The sequence below is a fragment of the Octopus bimaculoides genome, chromosome 4 (genome assembly GCF_046866305.1).
Source record: "Octopus bimaculoides isolate indiv1 chromosome 4, ASM4686630v1, whole genome shotgun sequence".
Lineage (NCBI taxonomy): Eukaryota > Metazoa > Mollusca > Cephalopoda > Octopoda > Octopodidae > Octopus > Octopus bimaculoides.
In genome coordinates this window covers 89117883-89139717 of record NC_142931.1, presented here as the reverse complement: position 1 = coordinate 89139717, position 21835 = coordinate 89117883, and the positions used below count along the sequence as shown (strand labels likewise).

Below are 21835 nucleotides of genomic sequence, written 5' to 3'. Positions count from 1 at the left end.
ATAAATTTATATGACTTTACTTGCACCTTTGTGATAGAACTTAACCTTTTTGACTATCAACTATTAAATGGTAATATACATTTCCCTACTTTAAAGTCCCTGCAAAATGTTTCATATTAATATTGAAAACTAATCAAAATTTTCAAGTTAATGAATGAGTTTCAAAGACATGCTAACTTCAAAAACCTCAATAATGATTTTTCAGTTTATTGAGACTCATTTTGTTAGAAATAATATAGCATAAGAACAAGACAGCTTGCTGGCAGAAGTTGTCTGGCTTGCATACAGTGTAGTCAACTTATATTTGTCCCATCATAACGAGTATGACATTCGCATTCTAGAGTCAGTAAAACTGGTTACATTGGAAGTTTATTCAAGAGACTAATTAAAAAAAAAAATTTACAATTTACTTAAGATAATTCAACAGCTGCTTCACTAATAGACAACTGATTCGATCTTGATATTTTGCTCTTACTATGAACTAAAGCAAATAATATTTGTAGCAGTTCTTTTTATTTTCCTGTTGAGCCATTGAAGATGATAGGATGTGATTTGAGGGAGATTTGATTGCTACGTTTTAACATGCTGAGTGACTGAGTGTTGCACTCTTTGTTGGCTTGGTAAACCTGATTAGTGGGAGACAACAGATTCCTTAGGGAAAGATTTCACAGTCAAAAAGAAACAAAAGGGTCATTTAAATAATGAAGTAGAATAAAAACTTTCTCAAAAGTTTATGCTGGCATTTAGAACAAAATATATCAACAGCACATTAAGGAATTTGTAAGTTTTTATTTTCTGATTTACATTGAATATTGCCCTAAACAGTTAAAACAAGAACCAGGTTAACATCTCTTCCAATGAAATAAGTATGATTTTTATAATGAGTGATACAATTACAACAATGAAGCACATTTGCTCCATTCACAGTTAATTGCTATACTTACACTGTCTGCAAGCAAGAATGATTCAAAACATTTTCTTAAATTATGGTGAAGGATGACCAGAAGATGCATGGAGTAAATTTTAAAAAAAACTATCATAGCAAATATTTAGAGAAGACATGATCTGTGATGTATATGTAAAAAAAAAATTAAGCTATATGTTTTGTTGAATATATATTAACAGATATGTATTTTTTTAAGCTGAAAAACTGACTTTGCTTCAGAATTTAGCAGCATCTTAGAAATCTTTAAAATAAAAAAAGTATGAATCAAGTTTTACATGATATATGAAATTTTTTACAGATTATCTTTAAAATGTATAAATTTATTCAGCAGCTTTCAATCATCAACCAATACTTGAATATCTATTGTTATTTTTTGCTACAACCACTGAAATCTTCAGCTGGGATTATGATGGTCCTATTTTGACAGCTTAGCTTTCATTAGAGCCTCATAAAATCAATTCTACTGTTTGTTAATCCTACATATATTTAATGAGTATCATGGTGCCTGTTGTATTGCCAATCAATATTCTAAGCATCATAAGGTTTCTGGAGTTCTGTGAAGAAAATCAATTCAGTATCTATAATACAAACCTCTGAGAGCAAGCCAAAAAACAGGTTTTTCACCAATTAGGTGAGAATGAGATCTTGATTAATATTCTTCTGATTAAGGGTTTAACAATTATGAACTAATTTTTTTTTCTTTTTCTTTTCTGGAAAGGAATGTGCCTCAAATCAAAATAATGCTAGATGAGTTCAAACTAAAAACAAGATAAGCACAACTACTTATATAAAGAAAGACAGCTGAATGAACAGAAAATTACTCAGTTGGACACTGCAAAAGATGAAGCTAAAATGAGTGATATGTTTAGGTCTGTATTGTGAGGAATCCTGATTAGGATGAGAAAAAAAATTTGTTCCCAGAGACAAAGAAAAGAAAGTGGCATGCAAGTGTCAGCATGCAAAATTGCTGAAAAAGGAAAATAAATGGAATATGGTCTGCAGCAGAGATCAGTTGAGCAATTTATGACATAAAAGGAGAACTTAAGACCTTCCGTAAAAATTACTGAAACTTTCAAAATATGTTTGTGTCACAGTAGTAATTTACTTTTGAGCATGAAGGTTTTGCAATCAACTCTATCTCAGGCTAGAGTTAAAAGGACTGACAGGCAACAAATTAATTCTTGATCACAAAATTCCAATCAAAATCAAGAGTGTAACATTTTTTGACATTCAGAAAATGTACAGGAGCACAATACTGTGTATTCAGGAAGTGTAGTGAGATTTGTGCAGAGATTGACATCATAAAATTAATAGTGTAAGTGAAAAGAACATAAAGAAAATGACAGTATGAGCAGCTATGATGCACTGTGGACTATGAATAGTTTAAATTGTTTGTTGGAAGTTATAGATAAGTTCTGCTAACTAGATGATATAATTAGAGCTACATGTAGAGTCAATGGCAGCATAGTGATTGGGATTTGGAAGTAGGGAGATTAGAGAAGGCATGTCTGTTGGTAATAAAGGATTTCCACCCACTGTATGAGAGCAAGGCTATATCAAGCTTGTGTAAAAGATGTATAGCAGTGAAAGCAGAGAAACTACAGTGACTAGAGAAAAATGATTGATTGTAATCTAGTGGAAGTACAAAAAATATGAAGTGAGAAAGTAACTGCATATCAAAGCATAGGTCAATACTAATGTAAATGACTGATGCTTGCTGAGTGAAAGCGCAGTGAAGTGATGGTGGAGAATATTTATTTTGGAATCAAACCAAGGAAGACTTGAGAATTAGTTAGGCTACACCTGGGGAGCCTTACAGAAATGAGACAAATAGAAAAATATATTGCAAACCCATTTAACCCATGCAACATGAAAAGAAAAAAAAATCAAAATAAATAATTAAAAAGCAAAACAAAACACTGAGAACAGGGTTCTTATTTCTCCTTTTGTAAACTAGAAAACCTGAAACATTACAAAAGCATCCTGCAAGCTGTCTTGAGTCAAACACCATCTAATGCAGTAAACAGTAAGCAAGTTTTTGTTTCACAAGCAATTCTTTCAATGCGTGAAATCCTGAATCTGTTTCACATATATCTGAATGAAGGTAACTGATGAAATTTAAAAGACAGCTTTAGATAATATAAATAATATAGCCAATATTTTTACAATGATATTGTTGTGGTTGTTTAGCTCAGGTCAGCCCAAAATGAGCAAATAGATCTGTGATCAAAAGCATTCTAGTTGTGACCATCCCATCTTTTTTTTACTTCAGATGTAGTGTGTATCTAATGCATTTTTTGCTTTTAAGAAGGTATATTATGCAGTTTGATGGAAATTTGGCTGCTTTTTTCTAGTAGATCAAGTAGCTAGAAAACAGCTGCCTTCATAATAACCGACAAGCTCCTTTACTCAGTATAAACCTCTGAATATTCACTGAGATTGAAGATTTGATTCAAAGTTGGTGGGTTTCTTTTTAAACTTAAAACTTCTTTGAACATTTTCCTACGATTCAATATTTTTCAGATTTTCAAGTGTTAATATTATATTTAGTATATATAATTAGTGAGGTTTTCTTCTTCAACTGAAAAATATATTTCTATTATAAAAAAAACATACTATCACAGAAAAAGTCATTATAAAGACATTCATGAACTAATCTAACAATTACAATACATTTAGAAAAATTTTTTTTTTACATAAACAAAATCTAATAATTTGGTAAGAAGGTAATTTGAAAAAAACAACTTCTTTTCTTTTTTTAAACATATTTATGTTTAGTTTCATTCTGCATATAAAAAAAAATATCATATAATCAAGTTACTTTGAAATAGTTCCCTTGAGATTCCACACATAATTCCATATGTTTAAACCAGCTTTCAAAACATTCAATCCAATCTTGAGGGGTTAGCAATGTAGTAGCTTGAATAAATGCACCAAGAGCATCTCCAGGCTTGTTAAATTTAATTCCAATAAGATCTTTTTTCACTTTAGGATATACAAAATAATCCCAAGGAGATAAATCAGGACTGTGAGCAGGATGTGTAATTAATTGAATGCTATTCTCAGCAAGACAGTCCATAGTCACTGCAGCAGTAAGAACATTTATATTACTATGATGGAGAAGAATACCTTGGAGTCCAGAATCTTTTCTTACTTCTTTGATCTTTTCAAATAATTCAGGTAAACATTTTGTTAAATACCAACTAGGATTAACTTTGGATTTGTCTTTGAGTAAAATAGTAGCAAGGTTGCCAGATTTACTAAAAAAATTTACAATTGTTTTTTTTTGTATATTTGGTGGATGTTTCCATTTAAGATAGTAATCTTCATCGAGGAAAGTCCATACTGTAGATGGCTTTTTAGATTCAGTATATTGATAAAGTTGGGATTCAACTCCAAGAACAATATTTTCAATTTTCTGATGTGCTCCATTTTGAAACTTTTTTAGCATAAACTCACACCATTCCATTCTGGCCAACTTCTGCTCTTCACTTAAGATTTGAGGAACCCAGCACATATTTAGTTTGCGAACATATAAATAATCATGAAGGATTGACCGAACACTTTCTGATCCAATATTCAATACACTTTCTAACTCTTTATAAGTCACTCTAGAATCTTCTTTTAATAACATTTTAACTGCTTCAATGTTTTGAGGGGTGACAGTTGTGTTAAGAATTTCACTATCCGCACATTCATTAGTTTGTTCAAATTCTTTAAACCAAAATTGAACAGTACAATATGGGGGGCTTTGGTCTTGAAATACTTCATGAAGTACCTCTTGGGATTCAGCAATAGTTTTTCCTTCACAGTAATGCAAGAATATCATGTCTCGAAAGTCTCGATTTTGCAGTTTCATAGAAAACACTTGCCTCTGCAGCCTAATTTTATCAAGTTCTGGAAAAAAAAAAAAAAAAGGACATCACAAAAGAACTCTTAAAATGTTTCTTTAAAAAAATTCTTAAAATGAATATTTATATACATATAATCGAGAACAAAACAATACAGAAAAATAATTCTTACTTTAAGAATAAATAGTGAAGCAGTAGAATTGAAAGAAACTAGTGAAATTCTGCATCAGTGAAAAGTAATGCAGAAAATTAAAATAGAGAAAATATTTTACACATTGAGGAAGAAATGTAACTTTTTGAATGGGTCCCTTCAATGAAGAAAATGTTTCTGTTCATCAGAATTGCATATAAAGTCTCTAAAAAATCTTGTACTTCACAAATTTATGGAATTTAATATATATATGCATACATATCCATGTGTGTGAGTAATATATATATATATATATGGAATAATTACTGTGAAGCATTGTGTAGAATATATTGTATAAAAGATTGTGAGTAAGGCCAAAACAATGCGAAGTAAATCACAAGAAACAAATATGTGAATTAATGTAGACTTACCATGTATTCAATATTTTGGGGTTATGACCCCATTTTCAAGAAATTGACGAATGTTGCTGATGTGCATGAGCGCTCACACACACACACATTGGCAACATTCATCAATTTTTTGAAAATGGGGGTCATAACCCCGAAATACTGTATACAAAGTAAGTCTACTTTAATTCACATATTAGTTTTCTTGTGATTTACTTTGCATTTACTTCGCATTGTTTTGGCCTTACCCACGATCTTTTATACATATATGTATAGATAGATATATATGCACATCTATATACTCATACTAACTACTGCACAAAAGCAACATCACAACACTGATTGTCCAAATCACAAAACAAGACTTAACCGAAGTACTTTAGATTACATATGCCAGTAACCTTTCAATAGGAAGCCTAGTTAACACAGCAGTAATGTATGGTATTATATATTTTAATGAAGAAAATGGAAAAATGTTATATATATATATATAACATTTTATATGTATGTGTATGGTGTACTGTTTTGTGATAGTAAGATCAACAAAAAAAGTACTCTACCTGGTAAGAGATAAATATTATTTAATAAACACAATGTTTTTATGTGCTACTATTAGTTTCATGTGATGAGAACATGCTAGACAGTATTTTTTAACATCTGGTGTCCTAGCACAACCTTCAAGCACTGTCCATATGACATAACAACTAAAAATGGGACAATAGGATAAGAGAAACATTGAGAAAGAAGGTGGAAGGTTGAAAAACTGGAAAACAAAGAAACAAAAGAGAGGGGGATCAGAGTACTCTCCCCTTCGACTGTAAACTATAAGTCTGAAAAGACAGCAGCTTAGAGTCTAGTTGTTCAGTCCAGAAAGGACAGCACTTTCCAATTCATCAACAGGAACTTAGCCATTTGCTTACAACTACTGAAAATTTTGGATCTAGAATTCAGCAGTGTTAGTGTTTTTAGATCCTAGTTCTTTCAGCTATGCATAGCTTACATTTTTTGATCCGTTAACATATGTTGTGGATTTTTCAACTTCAAACCCCATATGTTGCTAGCTTTACTTTTTTTTTGTACTTGTGTCAGAAGGAAGATATGTGATTAGAATAGTGATTCTTGAATTTGCCTTCACAGTCTGATAAAGCTCTTCTTAAAGGTTGTGTTATCATATTGCATTGCTGTAACTTCTGCCTCATATATGAGATTTAATCATATATCCCTGGTTGAGTGGACAGGTTCCTGGGTCTCGACAGTTACAACTGGGAGAGGGCTCTTGATGTTGTTCTCATGTAATGATGCTTTTCATATTGGGGCAGCAGCTATATAATTTCACTGTATGCCTGTTAAATATTTTCCCATACCTGTGATTTTCTGGAAAATGTTTTGTCTAGGAGAGACAAGAATCTTTTACCTATGTTAGTTTTTACATTAATGGAGGGGGGGGGGGTATTTTCCTGGGTCATTATTATTTTTATTCCTATTAATATTAGAGGGGTTATATATTAATTCATCCTTAAAGCCACTGTTAGGGCACTGCTGTAGTAGGTGGCTGCCTTCTTGAAAATTTCTTTAGAGGAACAAAGGTTAGAAATTCTGTTACTAATGTTAGCAATTAGATTTTTAAATTCTAGAGGGTGACAAGACTTTATGTATATAGGAAAGTTTCTCATTGGGCATATGATAAGGTTTATAAGAGGAGTTCAGGTCTAAGGAAACATCTAAAAAATCAACTTTAGACTGATTAGTAGCAACTGTGATTTTAAGGCCTAATTGACTGAAAGTTGAAGTAAGTTGCCTCCTAAATTTATCTAGGGTGTGATCATTACAGCCATGGGAAATACCCAATCTGTCATCTCGGTATAGACCAACATCATTAGATCTCAATGTGTTTAATACAGAGACCCACAAGATCACAGACATCAGCACTATCACATGATTCCATTGATACATCAAACAATTCATCATTATCCAACATTTTTATCCATGCTGAGCTCTTACTAAACAGTAGTGTTTTCCTCATATGATGATAAAGCTTAGGTCTACAGGGTCTATATCAACACATGATTTAGCAAACTTGATGGCTTTATCAAGTAGCGATCTTGGTATGGAGGGATAAAAATCTATGTCAAACTGAGTATGCCTATTCTTAATGTTCTTGAACCAAATTATTACAGTAAAACTTGGTCTCTTTAATTTTATTATTAATGTTTCTTAGTATTTTTTTTTTAACTACAAGCCCAATTTCAGTCCCTGCTGGGTTTAACAATCTACATGACATGCTCTCATCACATGGAACTAATAGTAGCATATAAAACAAATATTGTATTTATTAACTCTTTTGATACCAACCCACCTGAAACCGCTTCTGGTTCTGTAGCACAAATGTCTTGTTTTCAAAAGTTCTGAATTAAAATCTTCCATCAAACCTTAGTCACAATTTATATTCCTAAAACTATCTTAATGATTAAGTTATTTTACTAAATTCTTTGTTATATTTAAAATTAATTGAAAGAAACACAGAGCATCTCAACAGAAATATGGTAACAAAAGGTTTAAATAATATATATAAGTTCAAATGTACAGAAAACAAAAAAAGACGGGTGTGGGAACAACAAGCTGGTGTATTAGTTTTATGCTGTGTAATTAAAACCAGTTTAACTTCTTAACACAAGTGAAAAATCATTTAATGCTATGTATGACAAATAAAAATATAACAATACTTTTTTTCACAGAATAAGTGTTCTTATATCACATCTTAGCTGAAATTATATTGGTATTTTAAAGGTGAGTTTGGCATATATAATTTACATAAACATGTATAACAAACGTAATAAAGATGATTGAGAAAAAGGAGTCACATGCTTCAAGTTTTTTTTGTATAAAAGAAGGTATAGTTATTTTTGAGTTTTGCAGCTAAAAGGGTTTTTTTTTTGTATAACAGGGAAAACAGTTTGCCCTTCCTAACGCCAACCACTCCAAGAGTGTAATGGGTGCTTTTATGTGCCATTTGTGTGACACTGTATCTGCCATGACTGCAGTTTTACTTGGCTTGATGGGTCTTCTCAAACCCAGCATAATGCCAAATGGACTTGGTCATTGCCTCCATGAGGCCCAATACTCAAAAGGTGCTTTTACGTGCCACTAGTATCTGCCATGACTACAATTTTACTTGGCTTGATGGTCCTTCTTCTCAAGCACAACATAATGCCAAAGGTCTCAGTCATTGTCTCTGTGAGGCCCGACATTTGAAAGAGCTCAACCACTTTGCCTCCATGAGGCTCAACGCTCAAAAGGTGCTTTTTATGTGCCACCTGCATGGGTGCCACTTACGTGATACTAGTATTAGCCACAACTGTGATTTCACTTGACTTGATGGGTCTTCTCAAGCAGAACATATCACTAAAAGTGTCAGTCACTAGTCATTACTTCTGTGCAACCCAAAGTTCAGAGATCATGCTTCACTACATCATCTTGGGTCTACCTCTACCACAGGTTCCCTCCATAGTTAGGAATCAGACGTCCTTGTCCATATGCATTACATGCCATACCAGTGCATTTGTCTCTCTTGCACACCATATCTGATGTCTCTTATGCCTAACTTTTCTCTCAAGATGCTTACACTGTCAAACATGCACATCCAGTGAAGCATACTGGCTTCATTTCTTTCAAGCCTATGCATGTCCTCGGCTGTCACAGCCCATTTTCACTGCCATGTAGCATAGCTGTTTGCACACAGGCATATATATGTAAATGTCGAATGATGAAAATGAGTGTGGACAGAAATTCTTTATTTGTGTATTGGTTACCATTGGTTTTATATTAAGAAAGATAGAAAAATATCTTAATTTTTCAAGCCAATCACATAGAGGAATGGTGTTCATCTCCATTTTGGGAAATATATATATATATATATTTTTATAATTGGTTATGAAACACGTGTAATCTTTTTATTATATTTATCTTATGATATTTACTTTACTTTATATTATACTCATTTATTGTGCTTTTAATTATTAATTTTTCTATATGTGATAGTGGATTTTCATCGATGAGTTCTTGAAAATTGGTTATTTTCCCTAAAACTATATATATATATATATATATGCATATGTATATAGGTCTTCCCAACCACATGGTTTCAAGTTCAGTTTCCAGTGTGTGATGCCTTGAGCAAGTGTCTTCTGCTATAGTCCTGGATTGACCACAGTTCTCTGAGTGTAAAGTGGTTGGTGTTGGAAAAGGTGTTCGCCCACAGAAACAAAGCCAAAAATGAAATGCATGAGTGATATGTGGTTGCCTGACCAATCTCAGATGGAAGTATGCTGAATACAACTGAACGTGACTGTGAAGAACTGCCCAACGAATGCCAACATGGAAAGCAGATATAAAATGATGATAGCGAAATGTACATATTATAACACTGTAACGTATTATGTAACCTGATGAGGTTTCTTCTGCAATGTGGGGTGCATTCAGTTCCATAATATCATTCCCTACCCACTAGGGAGCAGAGCAGATAAAAAGATATAAGCCAAAATGATCATTGTGCTAAATAAAGATAATAGTACACTGTCTTTCCTATCAATTATTTAAAATACATATATTATTTTCATTTAATAATTTAATGTCCACTTTTCCATGCTTGTATGGGTCAGACAGAATTTGAAGAGACATCTTTTTTACCACCAGATGCTGTTCCTGCCACCAACTCTGACCTGTTTTCAAACAAGATAATACTTCTCATGGCCAAAAAAAAAACAAAAAATTCACAGAAGACTGGAAACAAAATAAGATTGCTTTTATGAAGATGATGCTAATTTACAACAACTATGTAATGTCAAGACAAAAGGTACACATGCACACAAAGGATGAACTACAAATCTACTCACAAGGTTTAGATTGGCTTGAGGTTATAAGAGAAGACTCTTGCCCACGATGCCATGCAACTGAAGTGAATACAAAACCACATGGTGTGTCTAAGTGGATTGAACTTGTGGAGGAGGGAGACCCGGAATAAAGTACTGAAGGCTGATCTCAAGACACTGAGCCTGACAAAGGACTGAGATATGTGGCACATTGCTGTACTCAAGAAGACCTGTCCAACACAACAATTGATATTGGTGTTGATGCCACATAAAAAGCACCCAATATGCTCTGTGGAGTGGTTAGTGTTAGGAAGGGCATCCAGCTGTAGAAACCATGCCAGAACAGACAATGGAGCCTGGTATGACCCTTGCTCTTATCAGCTCCAATCAAATCATCCAACTCATGTCAGTATGGAAAATGAATATAAAACGAGGATGATGATATATAAAACATCATCATATAACATCTATCTTCTATACTGGCATGTATTGGATGGTTTGACAGAATACACTGGATGAAAGGACTGCACTGTACTTCAGTCTTTGCTTTGGTATATTTTCTATTGCACTATGTCCTTTTACTGGAACCAAAATTTGTGAGATCTGCAAGACTATGAACCCCTTTGACTGAATGGGATACAGTAGAGAGAGAGATAGCTTTATGTTAGGTGATAAAAAAAGGTTACCGTATAAAGGTAGGGGCCAAAACACATCCTCGAGAGGTGAAGATAATTCAAAAGAAATCAAGAATGTTTTTTGTATGCTATTTGATATATCTGTCTGTACTCTGCTGTTATGTGTGCTCATTTTACAAATATATTTTATATAATTTAATTTGGTGAAAGGAAACAATGACGATACCAGCGAAGGTAAAGAATACGCACACCCGGGGTTTGGGATTACGGCTAGAGTTTAGGGTTACGCCAAAAACGGGTGGTGTGCGTATTCTTTACCTTTGCCGACGATACCTACTAACATTTAAACTTGAATACAAATAAGGAGGGGATTTGATTAGCAACTCACCAGAACTAATTGGTTGAAACCAAAGCTAATGTTTTTTTTTTGTTAATCTCATAAACCTATCAGTGCTGAATTGTTATACACTAAAATTTAATGGCTAAGACTGAGCTCCTATTGGAAAATAAATTGAATAGAAACCTCGACAAGATATTGTTTTCTTTGCTTTACTAAAATAATGGAATAATTTTAAAAAATTATTTAAAGAAATAATTTAAAATATTTCAAAAAGAAATATAATTTTTAAGCTTATAATATCTATAAATTCAAGTTTGCTTAACTTTGGTGTTTCGCATCATAGATACTTTAATTTTTTATTTACTTCTAAATTGAAATTTTAGCATTATTGTCGACTCGTTAGCTGAGGTCAGTCGTATTACAACGTTGGTTTAATGATCTCACAAGCTGCAGATAACTATTCCGGTGGATTACACGACCTTTTTGTGTTTCTAGTCTTGCTACAGGCAAACCAGCGAGTGCTTAATTGGTCAGCCTACCTAACAAGGGAGGTGAAAAAAAAACCACCACTGTAAACAACAGGCGTTAAGCACTCCGTGACTGGCGAAACGTTTCGTTAGCTTACATAGCTGGACTCAAATTCTCTTTTTCTTGCACTCCTCTGAGTGTATTTACCTTTAAATAAAAGGTATAAATACGAAGTATTCAATGAAATTCCAATCGGTTATAAATACTTACCTACAGCAACCCATAGCAGTCAAAAAACACATAGCGGTTATCAAGCAGCTTGTGCCAAGACAAACATTTAAATGATTAAAATCTACACTTAAGATAGGGAACAGGTGTTCCCATAACGAATAAGGCGTTTATCTAAACTTACATCACAAAAAATGTTTTGACTGGCAAATAATTTTGTAAAACAATCCGAAGAAATTAATAGTGAATCAAGTCGGCAAAGAGTAATACCAAGTAATTCATCGGGTTAGATTGGAAAATCGAGGAATATAGAAAAACCATAGGTGTTGGTATAGAATTAGGAATCAAAATTAAGATATTCATTTTATTGCTAATCAAAAAATAAGCTTAATTAAATTTCCCGATTAACGATAATATTAATCCAATAATAAGCATGACAAATATCATTGAGAAAAGGCATGTACAAGCAGTGAAATATTTTTACCGATTATTTGGTAGTTTACAAGAATCAATTACGTCAGATTTCTTAGCAAAATATAAAGTTGTCCACTTATAAAAATGAGTTTTAGAATGCAAAATAAGCCTACAGTTAAAAATAATAAGAAAAGACAGTTTAATCAAGAAACAAAAGACCAATTTTGAATATTTCGTTAGAAAAATACTGTATTTTCGCAAGATGCGCAAAGGAATGATGTATGGCTACACAACGGTATATTGAACATTTTCACGGAGCAAAGAGCTTAAGTTATTGAAAATATGTTTGGTTATAGAATATAATAACAGAAGAAATTACAATAATTACTTCTGATTTCTTCAAGTATAAGATATATGATTATTGGAATTGTTAGTTCGATAAAAAGCATGGTTGTTAATTATTTTACAGAACATTAGCAAGAGTACGTTCCCAGACTAGCAATTAGGCCATTCCAGAAAAAAAAGGAAAGAAAAAAAAAGCATAGACAAGAACAGTTATTTTAATTATTAGAACATTAAACATATGTATGAACTTATAATTAAAACTAACTAAAACAATAAAGTACCCTTTTTAAAGTCGTGTATTGCAAAAGTATTATTATTAAAGAGAGAGAATGAATTCACAGGCTGCCTATGCAGGCTGCCTGTTCTATTTTTTCGACGGGAAGATTTTGTAGTACAAAGCAAACATACAACACATAAGTCCACGAGGAAATGCACGGCAAGCAGAAGGCAAATGTAGCAGCCAAAATCACCGAACATGTTACATTCTTACAGGCAACTGTTACATGCTAACTGTACGTTACCTTTCATCTTGGGCATATTATAACACCTCGCTCCAAACTATGGAGCTGAGACATGAACAAGCAAACAACCCTCCAGTGCAATAAGATGAATTATGGGAGATATTGTAGATTTATTTATTTCTTTTTAATTTCACTTTTCTTCCCCTTTTTCAGACGGTTTCTTGTGACATTACCTGGTTCGTGTGTAGTGGCATTTTAAGGCGGAAGTTACGTATTAGAATTATTAAAATTAATTTTGCAAATTATTAAAACAGATTTTTTTCCCCTCTAGATATTACTTTCCAAAATACTTACTAATCAAATTGTGGCTATAATTTGTTAAAATCGTCGCTGATTACTAAATTACACATCTGTATAAAAGTGGGAGTATTTGTTTCATTAATAACCTACAAATAATTTTTATTCGAAAATATATTTATCTCCGATACATTTTCCTTTCAAAACGTTTCTTCCCCCTTCCTCCCCCAGTTTCTAATTCTAAATTTGACCCATGTGAATTGAAACCTATTTTATTTAGAATATCCAAGATATACACGTCTCCGATAAGTATGAAGTATGCAACCACACGCACATGTGTATGCATTGAATTAAATACAGTATCACGAACATTTTCAAAGAACCTGAAAGGATCTTCGGCGATCTTCAAAAGGTTGGCTGTATGATGTAAACTATAACTTGCAATATATTCTCAGAGCATTAACTACAAAATGTTTTCTTTAAAAGAAATAAATTAAAAATAACACAGCAACCTATGAACTTGTTTGAACATCAAAATACAGGTTTTGACGAGAAAGCTTAAATTTTATTAGTTTATTAAAATAAATCGTATTTTTAAAAATTTCGTTTCATATATAACATAAAGTTAATGATAATTTAACAAGAAGCATTTTGTTCGAGATCTTTCAGTTTATATTCTGCTTCATGAATAATTGTTATAGACATTTTTATTTCTACGACACTTTGGTAGAGGCCGTAAGATGAGCTCCAAGCAAACCGAGATTGTTGCGTGGTTTGACTGCTCATTGATTCTATTCATGCTGCTCGTCCTCGGAAAGGCGCAAACGCCATCTCTCATTTACCTCTATAAATTCTCAGATTTTTGTACTTTGTTAATTAACAGAAACTATTGTTATGGAATAAAAGAAAATGCTCTGCAGTACCGGACCAAAACAACTTGGCAAGAAAAAAAAATTCGGAGAAAATGGGGAGGTGGCGGAAATCTTTCTATACGGCCCTCTTCGTGTCATTTCACCTGCTAGAAACAACAGTCTAATATCCTTCAAATTATATTCTAGCGTATTGAATTAATCAGGACTTATCGGACAGTCTTTATCCCCGAGAATCAAAAAGGACAGAAGCTGGATGACAGATGGCATTTGTCTCTGTATCTGCTCGATCAAGGCTGGTGATAACACAAATGGCCGGCAACATTTAATTAGGCCTGTCTACGTTTTCCGTTCAAACACGACTAAGTCATCTTTGCCTGTCATTCCTCCGGAGTGAATAAATTAATTGCTGTTGTATTTTAGTTCCAGCTCATCTCTGATCAAGTAAATCTACGACAAAGACATTATATCCGTGGCCATCAAATCTGTTTAAAAGTTATCTAGGATAATCCAGCATGCGCCTTTAGTAGGGTGTGATCCCACGGTGATTTAGATTTAGCTCCCTTTTTTTTTCTCCAGATCCAGCGATCATGGAAAAGTTTTTGTGTGTCATAGTAAGGTATCTTGTTACTCAATATATATTCCTAGGATGGTCTTAAATAAAAGAAATTTGTACTACTTTATTGTTGCAAAATGTAACTGTTCTTTAATACAATCTGAGCACATACACATGGCTCTTGATAATGAACGAAGACAAAATTGTTCAAAATATTGGAATTTACTAAAGAAGCAGAAATGTATTCTATTTGTAGTTGATAATATCAAAGAGTTTGTTTTCTCTCAAGGAGGTACAAAGGCTCTAGGGTCTTAGTATAGAGGGATGTAATGAGTTTGCGAAGTGGTACATGAAGTTTACTTAGTAAACCATATGGTTCTGAGTTTCAGTGTCACTGTGCAGCATTTCATACCCTATTTCTGGGCTGATCAATATTCTGTAAGTGGAATTTGGTAGTCATAAACTGCACAGAAATTTTTCGCACACATACACACGAGCGCGTGCACACACGTATCTATGTGTGTGTGTTTTTTCTTAGCCAAAAATAAACCTCCCAACTTAGCATTTGTTGATCTGGAGAAGGGCATTGACAAGGGACCACAATTTATAGTCTGGAATTCTTTAAGAATGTGCAAACGTTCTATATGGATGCTATCAGCAAAGTGTGAGTTATCAATGAACTCAGTAATTTAGTGTGCAAGTAAATGTTTCTAAGGCATGATTATCAACCTTTTGCTATTTATTATAGTTCTCTAATAACAAAGTTTAAGTCTGGCTATCTATAGGAGCTTCTATATGCTGAAGACCTAATCCTTACAGCAGAATCTGTGAGAGATTTAGAGAAGTAATTATTAAATAATGGTAGTTAAACATAGAATCAAAAGGCCTCAGGGTAAACTTGAAGTTCAAAGTTTTAGTTAGTAGGAAAGAAGATGTAATTCTGCTACCATCAGAGAAGTGGCCATGCTTGATATGCAGAAAAGAGATAGATAAGAAGTTCTTACACTGTACGCTATATGAATTTTTAGTGTACAAGAGGTGTACTGTACAAGGATCACTGACAGGTTGAAGGTAAATAAAGACTTTGTATGTAGCAAATGTACAGCAAGTTAGTGAGATGTGAGCACTGAACACAAAACAAGCAAAGGTTGGAGAGAAATGAAGAAAGCATGTTTCACTGAATGTGGAATGTTATGGTACAGATCAGCTGTGAGATAAACTAGATATGCAAGATATAAGACTGCATTGGTATGGACAGGTAATGTAACAGATGAGTGATGTGCCAGAATATTGAAGTGGAAGGAAACTGTAAAAGAAGAAGACCAACGAAGACATGAACAACAGTGGTTAAAGCTGATTTCAAGATGTTCAACCCCACAAAGGAGATGATAAAAGAATCTAACAAATGTTGAGACACTGAAAGTGTGGAAAAGTTGATGTAAAAATTATGATGATGGTCATCATATAAGTATGTTTCTTTGTATGTATGTATGTGTATGTATATTGATGAAAGATATAAGCATTGCCCCCCCCCCCCCGGTAAAGTGATGTTGTTGGCATTGAGTTATTCACACTCCCTGTTCATCTTCACCATTAAAAATGCAGTCAGCCAGTGTTTAGCACATTGGAGACTTGTAGCACTGTTCACTAACTGCAATATAAATTTTAAAATAAGTGAAAAAGATTAATCAAAACCTTATCACAGTTTGTATTACCAGTAACTTACAAGAAATAAGCGAACATGAGTGTACACCAAAGCTAGTTCTTACCCTTACTGTACTTTTTGATCTCCCTCAGCTGAAGTGGTTCCAATCTTTGAGAAAACTCTAAGGTGTGTCCCAGCTAAGATTTTTGCTTGTCTCTTCCCTATTTGGAGTGTAAACTTCCTGTCATATTGAACCACTGAGTGTATCCTGCTAGACTCTTTCCAACCCACACTCTATAAATATGATGTACTGCAAGGTTTGGTAATATCTTCCTAATTCTTTCTGAATATCAATGGCCCATTGCCTGTCACCTCCAAGGCACGTTTTGATGCTGATGATGATACTACTACTACTACTACTACTACTACTACTACTACTACTACTACTACTACTACTACTACTACTACTACTACTACATAACTTTCTACTTGCAACCTAAACATATATACTGCTACATAAATAATAAAGATGGTTTGAGTATTCTTTAATGGGGATATGGCAGCCAAGTCCTTTGAACAGCATACATACTCATTTACTAAACATGTCTTGAAAATAGTCTGAAGTCCCTCTCTTTCTAGCTGTGAACAACACTTAGTTAAAAACTTTAAATTCAGAACAAATATCAGGCCTCACAATTTCTGGTGACCTCTTATGGTGGTCACATACATATATAAAAAAGGGTAAATGGTAAAGAACCTCTTTGGTCATGAATGACCATGGGATTGCACCTAGAAAGTTACCCTCTAAGGCACAAGTCCAGGCAAAGTTATGGGAAGACCAGCAGTCATCCATGCATACCAGCCTCCCCTCTCCATGCCACTGGTGTTATCCAAAGGAAATGCAAAGGTCGATACAGCTTGGCACCAGTAACATCACGACTCATTTCTACAGCTGAGTGAACTGGGGCAATGTGAAATAAACTGTCTTGCTGAAGAACACAGCAAACTCACTACCTCATGATTGTGAGCCCAACACTTTAACCACTGAGTCATGTGCCTTCACATATACTATATAAGATTATCAAAACTATTTCACAAAGACTAGGATTTCTTGTTAGAGCCAGGAAATCACTCAGCCTTGACCAGTTGCTAGGCCATTTACAAAGCTAAAATATGGCCTACCTTGGAAGGATAATGTAATAGTGAATGTAGAACACATTTATGTACTGTTTACTAAAATGTGAATGCAGACACAGACAATGTGTCAAGAAACTTTGTATTACTTGATATCACTCACTTATTGATGCTTGATTATCTTGATTGTGAATTGAAAGAAGGTTTATACAAAATAACTACCTCAAATTCTATAAATAAACTGAATAAGACAAATGTAAATGATGCTACAAGGCAAAAGCAAAAAGCAAAAGATCACAGTAATAAATGTAAATGACAGTAAAGATGTGAAAATGAAATGCAATAACAGTAGGGAGAAAACTGATTGCCATCATGGAGACACTGATACAAAACTAGTCAAAAGTGGTGGTAAGCATAATGAATTAATACAAGCTCTGAAAAAAGAGCATTGTCTTGTGAACTGGAAGAAAAATGCTGAAAAGGCAGAGTTATCTTTCCTGGAACGTTTTACAAAGAAGGAGAAACCAAAAAAGGATCATAACATTGCAAATACCAAACAAAAAGGTGTAGAAAAACACTGCAAAAAAGTCTCCCAAAAATTGCAGTTTGCGGTTCAAAAAAGTCTTAGTGAGGAATATAGATTTTGTTTGAAACAAAAGAAAAACCGTGAATATGAAGAAATTGTTTACCAAAAATATCTATCACATTCCATGGATGCAATTCCTCTTTCAGCTTCAAAGTCTAAAGTAAATTTCCAAGTCAGTGAGAAAAAGAAAACAGTAAAATAAAAATAAAAGGACTGAAAGCTGAAAGATTTATTGTTGTTTTGTGATATTTTATTTTTTTATATTGTCTATGCTTTTATTGGCTAGAATATTCAAATAAATTCAATTACTTACATGTAATTTCAAAGTTAATATTTTTTTCTTTTTTAAAAAAAAATTAATTAAATTGTAAAACTAAATCAGTGCCTGATTTTCATTTTGATGGACTATTGTTAGGGAAGTGATACATGCAATTTGGATGTAATAAACATGAGCTGCATCATAACACAATCACTCAGCTATTATCTCTCTCAGGCTATTTGAAGTACTGACATGTCAGTCGGTCTGTAGAAGAAAGTGTCTGTGATATGGATAGGTGGATCTCAACTGTTGACTCTCCACTCAAGGCCTTCCACTGTGAATACTTGAGCTACATATACCAAAAGTGGCCAAAGAATCATTGAAAGGAGTCTATGCTGATATATCCAAGCCTTAAGTTTGCCAGATAGACTACACTATGTGTGTGTGTGTGTGTGTACACTGACACAACACACATAAAATTAAATGTAAATGAAGATGAATCAAGCACACATAGAATGGGACATGGGATCCAGTTATGAATGTATATGTATATATGTATGTGTGTGTGTGTGTATGTATATTATATATATATATATCATCATTTAATGTCCATTGTCCATGTTCGCATGGGTTGGACAGTGTGACTAGAACTGCCAAGCTGGGGTCTACACCAGACTCCAGTTTGATTTGGCATGGTTTCTACAACTGGATGCCATTCCTAAAACCAACCATTCTATAATATATATATATATATATGCTCCGATGGATGAGTAATGTCAGTGTGCATACCCGACAGAGTGTAAGTATCTTGAGAGAAAAGTTGAACCTAAGAAGCATCAGTTGTGGTGTGCAAGAGAGACGATTGCGCTGGTATGGACATGTGGCGAGAATGGATGAGGGTAGCTGTGTGAAAAAGTGTCACACCCTAGTGGTTGAGGGAACCTGTGAAAGAGGCAGGCCCAGGAAAACCTGGGATGAGGTGGTGAAGCATGACCTCCGAACATTGGGCCTCACCAAGGCAATGACTTGTGACTGAGACCTTTGGAAATATGCTGTGCATGAGAAGACCCAGCAAGCCAAGTGAGACCAAAATCCAAGGCCTCTGCCAGGGATGTAGCCAGCCCACTTACGCGTAACATTCCTTCATTGGACACTAAACTCTGCTTGCGAAGACCTGTTGAGGCAAGTGAAATCGAAATCGAACTAAATTTGTAGGAACACTAAACTCGGCTTGCGAAGACCTGTTGGGGCAAGCGAAAATGAAATCATAATGGCACCTGTACCAGTGGAGCACTAAGAGCACCGTCTGAGTGTGATCGTTGCTAGAGCAGCTGTCTGGCAGCTGTGCCAGTGGCACGTAAATAGCACCAGCATGATCGTTACCAATGTCGCATTCCTGGCACGTGAAAAGACATTTGAGTGAGATCGTTGCCAGTGCCGCTAGACTGGCTCCTGTGCAGGTGGCACATAAACTACACCATTTCGAGCGTGGCCGTTGCCAGTACCGCCTGACTGGCCCTCGTGTCGGTGGCACATAAAAGCACCCACTATGTTAGGAAGGGCATCCAGCTGTAGAAACTCTGCCAAATCAGATTGGAGCCTGGTGTAGCCACCTGGTCCACCAGTCCTCAGTCAAATTGTCCAACCTATGCTAGCATGGAAAGCGGACGTTAAACGATGATGATGATGATCGATGCCAGGGCCACCTGACTGTATCCTGTGCTGGTAGCACATAAAAAGTGCCATTTGAATGTGGTTGATGTCAATGCCCCCTGACTGGCTCCTGTGCTGGTAGCACATGAAAAGCCCTATCCGAACGTGATTGATGCCAGGGCCGCTTGACTGGCTTCTGTGCTGGTGGCTTGTAAAAATCACCCACTACATTTTTGGAGTGGTTGGTGTTAGGAAGGGCATCCAGCTGTAGAAACATTGCCAGATCATATTGGGGTTTGGTGCAGCCACTGACTTTCCAGACCTCAGTCAAACCGTCCAACCCATGCCAGCATGGAAAACGGATGTTAAACGATGATGATGATGATGATGATATATATATATAGATATATATAATATTAGGGACAAAAATACAAATTTACAGGTAAAAACTCAATTAAATTCAATTTATCAAAAATTAAAATTAAATTAAGTTTCACAGTATATAATATATATATATATATATATATTTATATTAACGTAAAGTTAATAATGTCACGTTTATATTTTTCAATAAGATTATTATTACATTTCTTTTTAATAATATTGTTTAACATCTTTCTATCTTGATATAATAAGTACTTTTATATATATTCATTTGTTATTTATTGTTGGCTGATATATACATTCATTTTATTATTGTTGTATTTTGACCTGAAGATTAGCTATATTTTTGAATAGAATTGATTTTCGATCGATTTAATTGATTTGATTTTACTTTCTATTTGAAAATTTGGTTATGAAACACATGTAGCCATCTTATAATTATTATTTTATGATTTTTACTTTGTATTTTATACTTCTTTATAGTGTATTTACTTATTAATTTTCTCTACATGTGACTGTGGTTGCAGTATCTGTCTGTTCGTCTGCTTCTCTAATGTATGTATGTACATATGTATCTCTCTCTTTCTCTCTCTCCGGCACCAAAAAGTTTTTGATGTCATTCACGAATTCTCCCACCCTTGTACCAGAGTCACACAGCACCTGCTGTCATGCAAAATTGTCTGGTACAAAGGCGGTGAGCTGGCAGAAATGTAAGCACACCGGGCAAAATGCTTAGCAGTATTACGGTCTGTCTTTATGTTCTGAGTTCAAATTCCACTGAGGTCAACTTTGCCTTTCATCCTTTCAGGGTCAATAAATTAAATACCGGTTACGTACTGGGGTCGATCTAATTGGCTGGTCCCCTCCCCCCAAATTTCGGGCCTTGTGCCTAGAGTAGAAAAAAAAATTGTCTGGTACGGTATGGCCAAACAAACTGGGGAGTGGACCAAAATCTGTATCTGCTGCCAACAAGCCAAAATCCATCAGCACACCAAACACCTCTTGGCAGCCATGAACCCCCACAGGCCCATTTTGGCCATGTCAACATTGACCTTGTAATCCCCCTACCAACTTCATTTAATTGCTCATACCTACTAACTGTAGTGGACCACTTCACTCATTAGCCTGAGGCCATACCTCACTGCAGTATAGAAAGAGGAAATCACCTGTAGCTTCATCACAGACAGCATCTCATCTGACTGCTGACCTCAAGTCACCCCAAAAGCTGTGGAATGATATGAAATACACAACAGCCAATGGCTTAGTGGAGAGATTTCACTGTCGCTTGAAGGAATCCCTCTTAACAAAACGTAACTGGCCAAATTGGATCAACTTCCAAGGATCATGCCAGGAATCTGC

The 21835-nt window shown here is 34.5% G+C and overlaps 1 pseudogene; it reads left to right on the top strand.

Moving 5' to 3' along the window:
• The first annotated feature begins 17748 nt into the window (after positions 1-17748).
• On the top strand, positions 17749-18377 carry LOC149136133 (uncharacterized; annotated as a pseudogene).
• Positions 18378-21835: the final 3458 nt, after the last annotated feature.